At 42.2% G+C, this 12963-nt stretch overlaps 1 protein-coding gene across 15 annotated transcripts in view; it reads left to right on the top strand.

Moving 5' to 3' along the window:
• Positions 1-12963, top strand: part of FBRSL1 (fibrosin like 1) — a 758110-nt gene that overhangs the window by 666185 nt on the left and 78962 nt on the right. The window lies entirely within an intron of this gene.

Below are 12963 nucleotides of genomic sequence, written 5' to 3' on the forward strand. Positions count from 1 at the left end.
GCTACACTCTGAATCCCCGTATGACACTGATAACACACTTCCAATTATAAAAATGTTTACTGTTGATGCAGTGCTTTTTGTCTCCCGAAAGGCTCACAAACATTAATGAATCCGCCCGACGTTCCAGAGAAGTAGCTAAATATTTAATCCAAATTCCAGATAGAAAGACTGAGGTAGAGATCTTACATGACTTGGCCAAGGAGTAGTCAAAGTCAAACCCTGAACGAGAACTCAGGAGTTCCGTACTCCCTGTCTATTCAGATCACTGTATCATGTCTCTGCCCTGACCTTCTTGAAGAGGGTGATTTCTCTAATTCAGGCACATAGTCTGTGCACCTTCCTATTTCCTTACACAGTTTTGATATGTAGGGAGATACTGTACACTCTCCGGCCTTTACTCTTTTTCAGGAGTTTCAAATCTTTTCGGTCTTTTCTAGTAGGTTTTTAATCCCAGTCCTGTCCCTGTTATATAAGTGCCTCTAGTAGCCAGGATATTTGTGTGTTTGAACTGTAGTGTTGTAGCTGTGTTGGTCCCAGGATATTAGCGAGACAAGGTGGGTAAGGTAATATCTTTTATTGGACCAACTTCTGTTGGTGAAAGAGCTTGTGGCATTTAGAACAAAGGCTTTTTAAAGAGTAGAGACTGAGTAACATACCAGGAAGTTAAATGTTTGTTGCTTATTGACCTGCACGGTAGATGATAAAATTATACAGGTATCTCATAAAATAAGAGAGAGAGAGAGACTGGTTCTGCTGTTCCACCATGTTTCAAGATTAAAAGATACATATTGTTTACATATTGAATAGTTTCTGCTGTGTTACTTACAGAACCAATGTTATCTGATTGGTGTGACTGGAGGTGTAGCAGTTGTTGTGTGGCTTGTTAGTTTAATTACCCAAGGGTCTGCTGAATACCAAGCATGGTGGTCCAGTGTCGCTGAAATCCATTTTCTTTTCAGCTTGTAGAGCAGAACTATGAGAGATCCTTACACACCTGCTGCTTCTTGTGGCAGAGAGAGAGCTCTAGAGCAGAGAAGCTGGCTTCTTTTTCCTGTGCTGCTAATCACAACCTGCTCTCCCTTTCCAGTTAGCTTAGTTCATTACATATAAGCCTTGATTCCTGCAGTAATCAGTAGCCACATAAGCAGGCTGGTTCAGCAAAGGGTCTGCGTATGGGTTCAAGAGGATGAGAAGATAGCAGCTCATGCTCTTTATTTTGTTATATATATTTCACTGCAATATACAGTCCTCGTTTCCTTTTTATTTTGCTTCATCCTGTATTGTTTGGAAATAACTAGCCTTGAGGTTCAAAATGGCCATGAAACTTAATGCATGCTGACCTTACAGATCCTCAGAACAAGATGAAGTGGGGTTGCTCATCAAAATTATCCTATTGGTGATAAATCTGCAGCAGTCTGCTGTGCTGAAAGAAATTTCTCATCCAGAAATTATTTGGGTTTTGTTGATTTGTTTAATAAAAAGGACCCAGGAAAATCAGCATTGCCATGTCTCACCATTTTATCATGACTTATGATATTGTTTTTTGTTTTTCTTAAGTCACAACTCCTGGAGTCATGTTATTTCATGAGAATCTCAACTCACTTTTTTTTTTTTAATCCAGGTTCCTAGCCCTAGTGGTTATGGACAAAAGCTTGATAATATACTCCCTAAAGGCTTAAAACTCTGAGGAAAATAAAGAGAAATTGAATCCAACATTTTATTTTTATGATTTGTGGGCACCTAACTGGTGATTTTAGAGTGTTGGCATTGTTCTAGGACAGGCCTGGAGATGGGGGCTACTGAACGCGCTACTAGTAACTTTGATGTAAAGAAAGAAAAGACATGTAACTACTGGCCACTTAGAATAATCAGATCTTCCACTGTTCCCAGCCCTCTGCCAGGACACAATAGATGAAATGCTCAGAATAGGTAGGACCAGCACTACTCTAGTATGATTTATGATGTCATAGTATGCCCATTGTATTAAGAATCTCTTCTACACATGCTGTTTGTGGGATTGGGAACTTCCCAATAAACCTCAACTAGGAATGTTTAGAAGTTGCTGAAATAAAAAGAAGGAAAAATTACATGTGCAGCAAAAGTTACCCGAGTTACGCTCTCACTGTAGTTCAGGGTTACAGCTGCTGTCAGCAACTCCAAGAGTGAGAAAGGAACATGGTGGGTGTTCATCTCAGCACTCTGGTCACACCTTTATAAAGATGTACCCTTTGTGCTTGGCAAGGGGGCTTAGCGTATTCCTGGAACATAGCTTCCAGCATGGTTCCAAGAATGCATTGTGTATATGTTAAGCATTGATGAAGCGCTGTATTCTCTTCGCCCTGAATGAAATGTACAGATAGGGAATGGACGACCCCCAAGGGGAAAGGAGTTCTGTCTCTTTAGCCAGGAACCTTGCAGTGTGGGATTTCAGCATCCTGTTGAGTCATCCATGTTTAAAATTGGGCCACTGGATTTTAGTTATAGGGATGGGTCTGAATTTTGTCACTGCTCTTTTATGTCTAGAGTGGGCCAAACCAAAAACTGAATCGGAACACCACAAATTTGAGGGAAAGCTCTGCTATGGGCCTGAGCGTAGCAATTCAGGGTCTCTGCTCAGTCTGAAAAACCTCCTGTATCAAAGGGAAAATGCAATGTCAGATCACCCTCTTAAGGGTTAGTGTTCTTCACCCCTGGAGGATTGTCTGGGACATGCTCACAGTTGTCTAGAAACCCAACACCACCACCCAGCCTGCCTCAATATTGGGTGAGCTTTTTGTGACCAAACTGAATTATTTTCTATACACAAGTGGCGCCTTCCCCCCCCACACACTTAAATGCCTCTTCCTTCCTTTGGTTTGAACAGCTGTGAAAGGAGTGGACCCCAGAAAGAACAGTGCTTTTGTGCAGCACAGTTATGTGTTTAACATAATAAATGTTTATTGTCCTCCGGAGCAAAGGAGCAATAGGCTAAATTATAGCCTGGGGAGGGAAAGCTAGAATCATGAGGTATAGGCTGTTAATTATCTTTTTTTAGCTGTCATAATGTACTGGAGTTCCCCTCCAGCCCACCCCCTCCCCTAATCCATTGCCTCCGCCATCACTATCTCTAAAATATCTGATTCCCTTACTATTGCATCTTTCTTCTCTTCCTCCTCTTGCTCTTTCATTTGTAAGGCATCTCTGGCCTCCAAAGAGATTTGTGACTTCACTCCCAGCAGCCGCTTAACGTGATAAAGGCCCTCAGACTGCCTCTCTCTGATTAATCAGCCCTTGTGCAGCCTCGATAGGGTGTTAATTTGTAAACTCGGTGGACAGGCAGCCGTGATAAGCCTCAACAGCTGCTGTACGTCTGCCATGGGGGATGGGCAGATAAGGCTACAGCCCTGGGATACAGCCAAGAAATATTTTGGAGCAGTGAATTAGAAACAACAAAAAGAGCCTTCTGCAAAGAAGCTCCTTTTTGAGATGGTGAAGATAATATAGCAGATTTCAATAGCCTTTCCCCTTACAAACTCCATGACCTCCTAACCCAGAATAAGCCAGATAACAATCAGAAATCACAAATGTAAAAGACAATGGAGCTTCTGTCAGAAGTGGTGTGTCTATGGTATGAACATGTCATACACCATGATTCTGGCTAGTAGAACTACACACATCCTTTCATGCATCACACAAATTCCACTAACCAATTTTTACAGCAGTTAGCCTGATATTTTAGACGTAGATTTGGTGCTAACTCAGTATGGGACTGTTTAGCAGGAAGTGTAACTTGCACAAAGTGGCTGGATGCAAAGGGAATGCAAAATATCTGAGGGGGTGCCAATAAGTAAGTTTGTGTGTTCCTAAAATATAGATAATGTATGTGTGAGTGCACGTATATAAAATGCCAGACTATATGTGAGTATGTGTCCAGCCTCTACACAAATCCTGTAAAGATAACTTTTCCTCTAACTTCAAAAGCTAGAAAATTCAGAACCATAAAGTATTGCAGCGATCTCTGAAGGAGCTAGGCATGATCTTCCATTCCATGTAGGATAACTAGGCAAGTTGAAGTGAGTCAAGGCCAAAATGAGAAGCATTTACTTTGCTTATGTGGCGGGGGTGATTACAGTCAAACATGTCCATTAATTTAACATATATTAACTTTATTTTTTATGTAATCAAGGATATATTCCTAAAAATTGAGGGGAGGAATATTTTATTGAATTTGTATCAGCTCCTTAGTTCAGCTGAATCCAAGTAACTCTGCCATTGCTGACCCCTCATTGATAATACTCCTGTTATCTGAGGACAGATGACAACATGTGACAGATCACAGAAGCTGTTCCTTTGTTGCCTGCCGATGCAGATTGTTATTTGGAGCCTTTTTGAGTTGCAGCCATTCTCAGACTGTAACCTTTATATGAAATCAGATGTCTTGCAAAATCCTCTCGGCCTCCAGAATGTGATTCGCAGCAGTTTGTGCAGCTGAAGGTTCCAGGAGGGATTTGGGTGACCCATAATTGGTTAAAAGGGGAAGATAAAATTAAGGTTGCCCTTACAATGATGGCAGGAGGTGCAGAAATGAATTGCTTGGCAGTGCAGATCTGGCCTTCCTCTTCCTCCCCCTCCCACCCGTTTTTCCCTTGGTTGCCAAGTCCTGTCTGGCAGGCCATTTCAGTGATAAATGCAGGTAGCTGGCAAGGACCACAGTTAGGAGTTTATTCTAGTGTGCCAAAAGGCTTGCTTGGTGTTCCCCATCGGTGCCAGCATTTGCATTCTTACTCAGTTTGATGGAAACCAGAACACGAGGTGTGAATTTATGTCTGCATCCTTCCAGAAGAGCTGGGATAATGAAATGCCAACTCAGCCCTGGGAGCAGCAGAGTAATTTGGTAGGTACCTAACAACAGTCTGCCACCTGTCATTTGCAAGACATTTCCTGCCCTCCCCCCATCGCTCCTCTCCGTGATGCAGCCTTTGAATTATAAGAAATTTTAGGTAATTCTACAGAGAGTCCTTTCCTTTGATTCCTTTGATTAAATCAAATAAAATCTGTGTCCTAGCCAAATGATAACCTGGCTGGATAGTTGCAAGCTGTAATGACAATAATACAAACTAGTGTAGTCGTGTATTATTACAGTGTTCCCAACCTTTCCTAATCATAGACGAGTTTCCTCCTACATTTTGTAATGAAAGCTGAAACAGTAGCCAACTCTGTGGCTATGTATCAGCATCATGGGGGTCATGCAATGACATTTAGACTGCAAATACAGACTGAATATCAGAAAAACCGTCCTGACGGTGAGCTCTAATCATGGAGTACAGTAGCCTTTCAGGAGAAGGTTTCAAAGCGCCATAATCTGAGATGTTTCAAAGTAGGCTGGGCAAAACACTGGAAAAATGCACCATAAGGAATAGTTCTGCAGTGGCTGTGAAGCGGATTAGCTGACCTTAACATAGTGAGTTTTTCCCATCACTAATCTGCAGGGAAAGGACACAACCTGGTCAAATGAGATGTCCAGAAAACTCTCCCCTTGTAATTCATAGACAAATATTGTCCAGAGACAGAGCTGGTGCTCTTAGCCACTGGGAGGGAATTAAGAAAGGAGCCTAAAGAAGAGCCAAATGTAATCTTGCCATTTATCACAATTTAAAATAATTTCTCACTAGAAAGAGTTGGAGGAAAAACAAGCGCAATGTCTGTTTCACCTCCAGAACTATTGGCTTTTCCCCTGATTATCTGGCATGTCTTTGGTGTGGAAGATCTGAAAGACACAGTGGATGGGCACATGACAAAGAAAATACCCGTGCCAATTAGGAAGGGAAAAGAGGAGTGTAAAACTGTGATGAGCCCCAGCAGCACTTTTGGAGGTAGTCTCGGTGAGAAGGGTACTGAGATGAGAGAATGTTACCCCATAGTGCAATTTCATTTAAAGTAACTAAGGACACACAGGCTAAAATGTAAAGTGAAGCTTCTGGGCTGTGTTTAACAGGGACAGCTGGAAATGCTTCTCTCTGCTCAGTGTCTCTGAGAACAGCTTAGGGGGCCTTCCACAGCTGCAGGACCAGTCTTGTTGAGGCCCCATGAACTTTCTGACCTTTTAAAGAAATGCATTTATTTATTTACTTATATTGTCCAGAGACAAAGCTAGTGCTGTGGAGCGAGGTTGGGGCAGAGGAGGAGTTTGGCCTTTTCCTCCGGGAGGTAGCAATTGCTGAGAGGAAGCACAATCACAAAGCATGGCTAATAGAGGGAATAGGAAAGCGAAACAGTAGGCTGTAGATGCTCTCTAGGGGGTGGGTTTGTTGGGGAGATGACAGAAGGGAGCAGGGAGGGAAGAGGAGTTAGCAGGCCTCTGCCCTGAGGCTCTGATAACAGACATGCTTGTAGGTCAGGCATCCTGCTGCTTCCAGAGCATCATGTCAACAAAGACTTCTCTTCCAGCACGGAAAGGAGGACACGTCTGTGCAACCAAGAGATCTGAGTGGCACGTGTTGTACAATTACAGTTACTGTTTAATCCAAAATAATTTAACCACCTTCAAAATGATTGTAAAGCGATGGGGAAATGTTGTTTTGTTTTTCTGTACAACACACCATTCTGTTGCCAACAGAGTAGGGTGAAAAAATAGCCATAAATATAGAACCTACATTTCAAAATGATGGGCTTGATTCACCATAGTCCTGCAGCTTATGCACTCATGTACATAAGTGCAACCTGGGTGTAAAAAGTTACCTTGCTATTCTGATCAGGTCCACTTAGCACTGGAAGGCACTTGGTATGTGGTAGACACAGTGAAGTACAGCAGTGAACTGCCCCTGTGTCCTGTGTTTTCAGGTTCCCCACAGCCTAGTGCAGCTGACTAGTCCCAGAACTGTGCCAACATTGCTGGCCCAAGGACAAGGAAGTTAAACACAAGAAATCCATGCTCACTGGCGTTCTGGGGCTACTGAGAAATAAAAACGTTCAAGTGGAAAAGGGGCAGAGGTGATCCCTTTTTGAATAGAAAAAAGGTGTGCTGTGAAGTGCCCTTTTCCGTGACAGCAATATTACTGTGTGCGCACGCTACTTTTATCAATTAACTTGACTTTGGGGCTTTGCCTGACATTTGGCAGGAACAGAATATAGTCCAAGAAGCTTCCTGTTACTAGTGAAGACTCTATTAAAGTGAACCTTCACCCCTAGTGCCCAGCACCTATCAGTTGCTCATAGAAAGGCCTTTAATGAAAGGTCAGAATTGTACTGGGAACCTTTAGGCTATTTTAAGGTGGTCACTTTATCAACGAGTTGCCTGTTGAGTGTAGTTCATAGTGCAGATTTCGCCACAATGTGTTATAAGATGACTGCAGTATGGCAAAAGTTTTTGTATTGTATTTTAGATAGATCAGCACAATGCATTCTTTTGCCAATATTGTCCAAATCTGGAGTTCTTTCTTGCTTAGGGGTTCTCATTTATTATTAGTGAGCTTGGCATTTAAATAGATGCAGCCTTTGGCTTGGAGGTGAGTGGCCAGTTTTTCACAAGTTCTCCTCCATTTCAGCAACTGGAGTTACACTTTCAAAAGAGCTTAAGAAGATTTTCAGAAGTGCCCCATGGCCAGTGGTTCCCATTATTTAGGTCCCCAAGTGGGAGCTGTGGGGTGCTGAGCCCTTTTGAAAATCTAGACCATAAAGTCTATGTAAAGGTCACATGGGGACAATGTCTTCACAGTCCAAGGATGATCAAAAAGCAGAATGTAGCTAGAATGTGTGTAGTGTATCCTGTTTCTTCTTGCCTAATCCCTCAGCACAGCTGTCTAATATTCCGCATTGGTCAGTTAATTAGCCCTGTCCCCATCAACAATAATGCTTCCTAGAAGTTTTCAAGAAAAGATCAGTCACATGCTTTGCACCTCAGATTGATCTCTCTTGTGCTGTTGTGCGAAATGATCAACTTGCAGTTCTCATAGTTTTTCTAGCTGACTTTATTCTGTTTATTTTATTTTTATTAATGCATCAGACGTTTCTGTCAGATGCTGATGCTGTTTTTGAAAGATTCAAAGTTCTAACAGCTTCTTCAAATGTTACATGTCCTTTCAGAATATATGCAATGCTGTCCACAGATCATTACATTTCTCCTGTACCCTTTCCTGTGTTTGATGCTTCCTTGTTTACTGGACGGTTTGGGGGAACTCCAAGCTACTTTTGCATTGTCCCATGTGTATCAATTTCCATTTACTTTAGAAAAGCTAGTTAGTTGTCTGCTCCTAGCACTGAAGGAAGGAATTTGGTATAAAGCAGGAAAAAAGGACTTCCAGAAACAACTTGCATTGAGCAAAAGCATTAGCCACCCACATATGGTGTAATTCTCCACTGAACAAGCCATACAGCAGCCACAGCAGCTCAGAAGAGGTGGGTAAAATCAAAGAAAAGAGAGCAAGAGGAGGATGAAAAGCAGGAAGAGACAGCCTAGTAATTGGTGAACCTCCAAATCTTGCAGGTCTGCTCTGGAGGCTTCTCAGAACATATCCATCCCTTTTAGTTTGGAAGCCTCCCAAGAAGAGGCCTTTTTTGTGAGATTTCCAGCACTCGTTGGTTTAAGCTGGGTGAGTGTTGTTGTGAGAATAGCCTTTCTTGAGATTGGATCCTAGCTGCAACAGAAGGTGTGCAGCCTTTCCAAAAATGAAAATTAAGTTACATTTTACAACCTTCTTTCTTCTCTCTCCCAAAGGGAAATGCAGCAGAATGTGGGGCAAAGATTTGGTTCTTACATATACAGAACTAGTCCACCCGGCCTTTGTCACCATACAGTTTTGCTCTTTCTGAACCCAAAATTTGGAGCTAGCTAGCAGAAAAGTGCCTTGTGGTCAGGTGCTTGAAGCAGCAGAACGGGGGCCAGTGTACAGCAGAGCTATGTTGTTTGATGAATCAGTTCTGGATTGGGAAACTGGTGTTCTCTTCTCCAGGAAGATCTATATGGCCTTTATTTTCAATGCCAAGCAAGCATTGATTCCCCGTTACTGATTCCCCCCCCCCCCCCCCCCCGGCCTAAAAAAATTGTTAACTACTGGGAGGCCTGATGTGGTTTTATTGTGCTGTCTTTTGTGTGATGCTATAGTTCTTTGTTATATATAATCTTTAAATTATTAATCTGTAAAAGGGCTACACCTTTCAGATGTCCTGTGTTAGCAGGAATCAGCATAAATGAGGCATGGATTTTATTATAACCTCAGTATTTGTCTTTAGGGAGAAAGGGTGTGCTGCATCATTTGTGGTTTCCACCTTCCATTATTATAACAAAAACTGCCTTTGCTGGGGCTTCTATTCGCAAGAGTTGAAAACGTGAGCCAGAATGTGTTCTGTTTGCTGTTAGTTTGTGTGCACAAGGAGCAAGAGAATGAGGAAACAGAGCATGGGTTTTCTTTTTTTTATTTCTGGGGGTGGGCGTGGGAAAGAGTAGTTATATGTGTAGTAGTTTCAACACCATTTAAAGTTAAGCCACAGAGCTGGGTGGATGCTTTTCGCCTTGAGAACTGAGGAAGGTAGGACGTTGGAGGGGAAGAAGGAAATCAAATCAAAACAGCAGCGAATTGGCAGTTGTCAGCAACCCTGATGAATAAGCCTCCTCGTCCCCTTCCTGCCCCAAAAAAAAAAAAAGGCATGGTACAAATCTGCAGACTCCCTTAAATGGAGCTGGAAGGATCTTAAAAAGTTTGATGTGATTCAGCTGTGTGAACCACCTTGAAGACTCTTTATTATCCTGTGAAATTGTGTGTTTGTGCACATGCACAGGGCTGCCCAGAAGGGTGGGGGCAAGTAGAGCAATTTGTCCCGGACCCCACAGGCCCCCCCCCCCCCATGAGAGTTTTTCGGTGCTCCTGGAGTGGGGTCCTTCACTCGCTCCGGGGGCCCCGGAAGACTCTCCTGGGGCCTGGGCCCCTGGAGCTTCTTCCACTCTGGGTCTTCAGCGGCAGGGGGTCCTTCCGCTCCAGGACCTGCTGCTGAAGTGCCCCGAAGACCCGTAGCGGGGGGTCCTTCCACCCCGGGACCCGCCACCGAAGTGGTGGATCTTCAGCGGCAGGGGCCCCCCACCACCAAAGACCCCAGGCCCCCTGAATCCTCTGGGTGGCCCTGCACATGCATGCTTATTTTGGGGAAAGAGTCAGAGAAAAAGTCTGCAATACACGAAAAATATAGAGCCCCCTATCTCATAGAGAAAGAGGTCTTACCAAAGCGACAGCTTTAATAAAACATATCTTCCTCTGGCTGTGCTGTATCCAGTGCAAATGAAAGAGAAGAGTAGTTAAGAGGAGGACAAGCACCAAATGCACAAGCAAGACTAGAAGTGTCTTTAGTCTGTAGGCTTCAGGCTGAGAATGTCCGTCTGCATGATCCAGTGATGAAAATAAAATCTGGTAAGGAGCAAAAGACTCCAGGGGTACACAAACCATTTTGCTCTGTAACCCTGTGACTGCCCTCCCCCGTTCCTGAGACTTTGCTTCAGGTGGGTAGGGAGAGGAGGAAAGGAAATCCCTTAGCTTCATGCTCCTAAACCAAACACTCGCACACATGAATTCCTGGATGGCTTGAGCCATCCATGTAAAGGGCTCTTAACTGGCTGAACTGCTCTCAGGGGAGGAATTCTGCTTTTTTTTAAAAAAAAATTCCTTCTGAAACATATGCAAATTAATTGCTTGAAACAGCAGAAAATGTGGGAGGGCAATGGCTTTAGCATATGCTTTGGTTTCTAGATTTTTGCACTCATTAGTGGGCTTGCTCAGATCCATAGGTTTTTTGTGTCCGTTTTCTTTAAAGAGTGAGTAATGGAATTGAATGATGTATTCAAATTCTGTCTCATTTCTGCCTTCCTCAACTTGCTCACTGACTTTAGAGCAATTCCTTGAATAAACTGTAGTGCAGGCATTTACTGTTTCAGAAATGGCCCTTAAGCCAAAAACAGTACTGATCTGGAGACAAAGATCTCTATAAATTCATGCAAAACTTAATGTAAACACTAGGTATGAAGGTTTATGTCTATAAACTGGCTGTGGTGCTGAAAACCCTGTTCTGTAAATGCTGACTCTTGAATGTTAAAGCTTGTTTTTCTGTGTCATTCTCCCTGTCTTAGTCCACAGGTCTTTTATTTGCTCTTTAACCCTGAAATTTCTTGCTTGTTTCTCTTAAATTCTGATGTCATTTTAAACTATATTGATGAGCTCTTTAGCTGATGATTTGATGTTTTCTGGTGACAGTGTGAGTCCGTATCATCCTTCTTTGCTGAATTATGTGGAAAGGTGCCATCCTTATGGTTGGAGCAGGGACTTGAGCTTCAAGATTCCTGGCTCTGGTGCTGACTTGCTGCCTGTGACTTTGTGCGAGTCAGTGGCTTTTTTTTTTTTTTTTTTTGGTCAGTTTCCCTATCTGTAAAGTGGGATAATATTATTTACCCACCTCCAGGGAGTATTTTGTTGCCTAAAGTTTATGAAGTGCATTGAGGCCAAATCATATATGTATGTAAGTTGTTGGTTTTAGAAGCAGTGACTGAGCTGCAATATTCAGCCCAAATTTTAAACATTCCTAGTGTGTAGACCCAGAGTTTTGATTCAGATGCATTCCTATTTTCTGTCTGATGGTGGTGGATGTTGTTTGACAATATATGGAAGAAGCTCTTACTTATGGATAATAAATTCAGAGCTGGCGCTAAACTATTTTATACACTGCTGCCATTGCAGCATTACGGTGTGGCGGTAAATAACTAGCCAAAGTCAAAGAGTAAATTCTGCCCTCAGCTACACCCATGCAGCAAAGGTGATACAAGTGTAATTCAAGGCAGAATTTGGTCCATCATCTTGGATCATTTTGATAGAAGGTATGCAGTGGTCATACACACTAAGACTGAAGAGGCAGGCTGAAGTCAGAATCTCCTTACTTATTTTGTGGGTTGCTGTCTCAACCTCAGCATTGTTTCATGTTGTCTTCCTTCTCTGTTTTTTATAGCATTCAGTATGGTCACTGCAGATTGTGACTTTGTGTTCTTTAGAAATAATAGTGGTAGAGATGACTCCTTCTTCTTTCTTGTTATATCTGCTGCGGATCTTGCTGCATTTTTACTGTCTCTTTCTAAATCGCTGTCTAAAATATGTAGCAGCGCAATAAAAGTCATAGCGCACTTATCATGCAAACCTCCCAGGGCACCTTAGAATAAAATCAGTAAAATCAAAAAGAAAATCAACTTAGTTCAGCCCTGAGTTGAATTAATTATTTTTTAAAGCAGCGTTGAGGTTGGGAGAGGGGTTATATATATTTAGCTTCTCCAACTTGATTCTCTCTGTATCATATTTTTATTTAGTTTGGTGCAAACTTGGAGAATATAGTAATAATTATCACACTGAGATTAGTAACATGTTGATAATGCCCACCTGTCCAAAAATTAGCTTGTCATTCTCTATGGACCCTTTATTGACCAGATAATAATCAGCTAGTGATAAACAATAAATTTGTTTATGCTGAAGTAGACGTACTTTGATAGCTGGAAAAAAGTCATCAAATTAGCCAATAAAAGCTTTATTTACCATGAAGGTTTTTTAAATGTCTGTCATTATCATCCTGGTTGCAACACAGTGACCCCGATTATCATGAAGCTGTTTACAAGGTTTAGGTTAATTGGATTTCTTAACTACTTTCCAGAGCTGTGAGGAGCACAAGTACAGTATGATGGAGTTCAAATTTTGTAAACGAGGCTGCATTATACTGAGACAGGCTTCCTATAGAAAGAAGTTGCTTTGTTTCATAACCAGCTCAGTGCATAGCAGCTGTATCTGTGATTTGGTATGATATATGTAACACCTCTGTTTGTGCAGATGCATATAGCTATAGCTTGCACTGTCACTACACAACTACGATTTGTGTATTCAGTAAGAGAAGAGGTTTATTTTCAACGAGAGACTTTGAAATGTTGTTACTTCAGCTTGATAGCCAATTCATTTGTATTTTCATATGAAG

Source organism: Chelonoidis abingdonii, chromosome 22, assembly GCF_003597395.2.
Source record: "Chelonoidis abingdonii isolate Lonesome George chromosome 22, CheloAbing_2.0, whole genome shotgun sequence".
Taxonomy (NCBI): domain Eukaryota; kingdom Metazoa; phylum Chordata; order Testudines; family Testudinidae; genus Chelonoidis; species Chelonoidis abingdonii.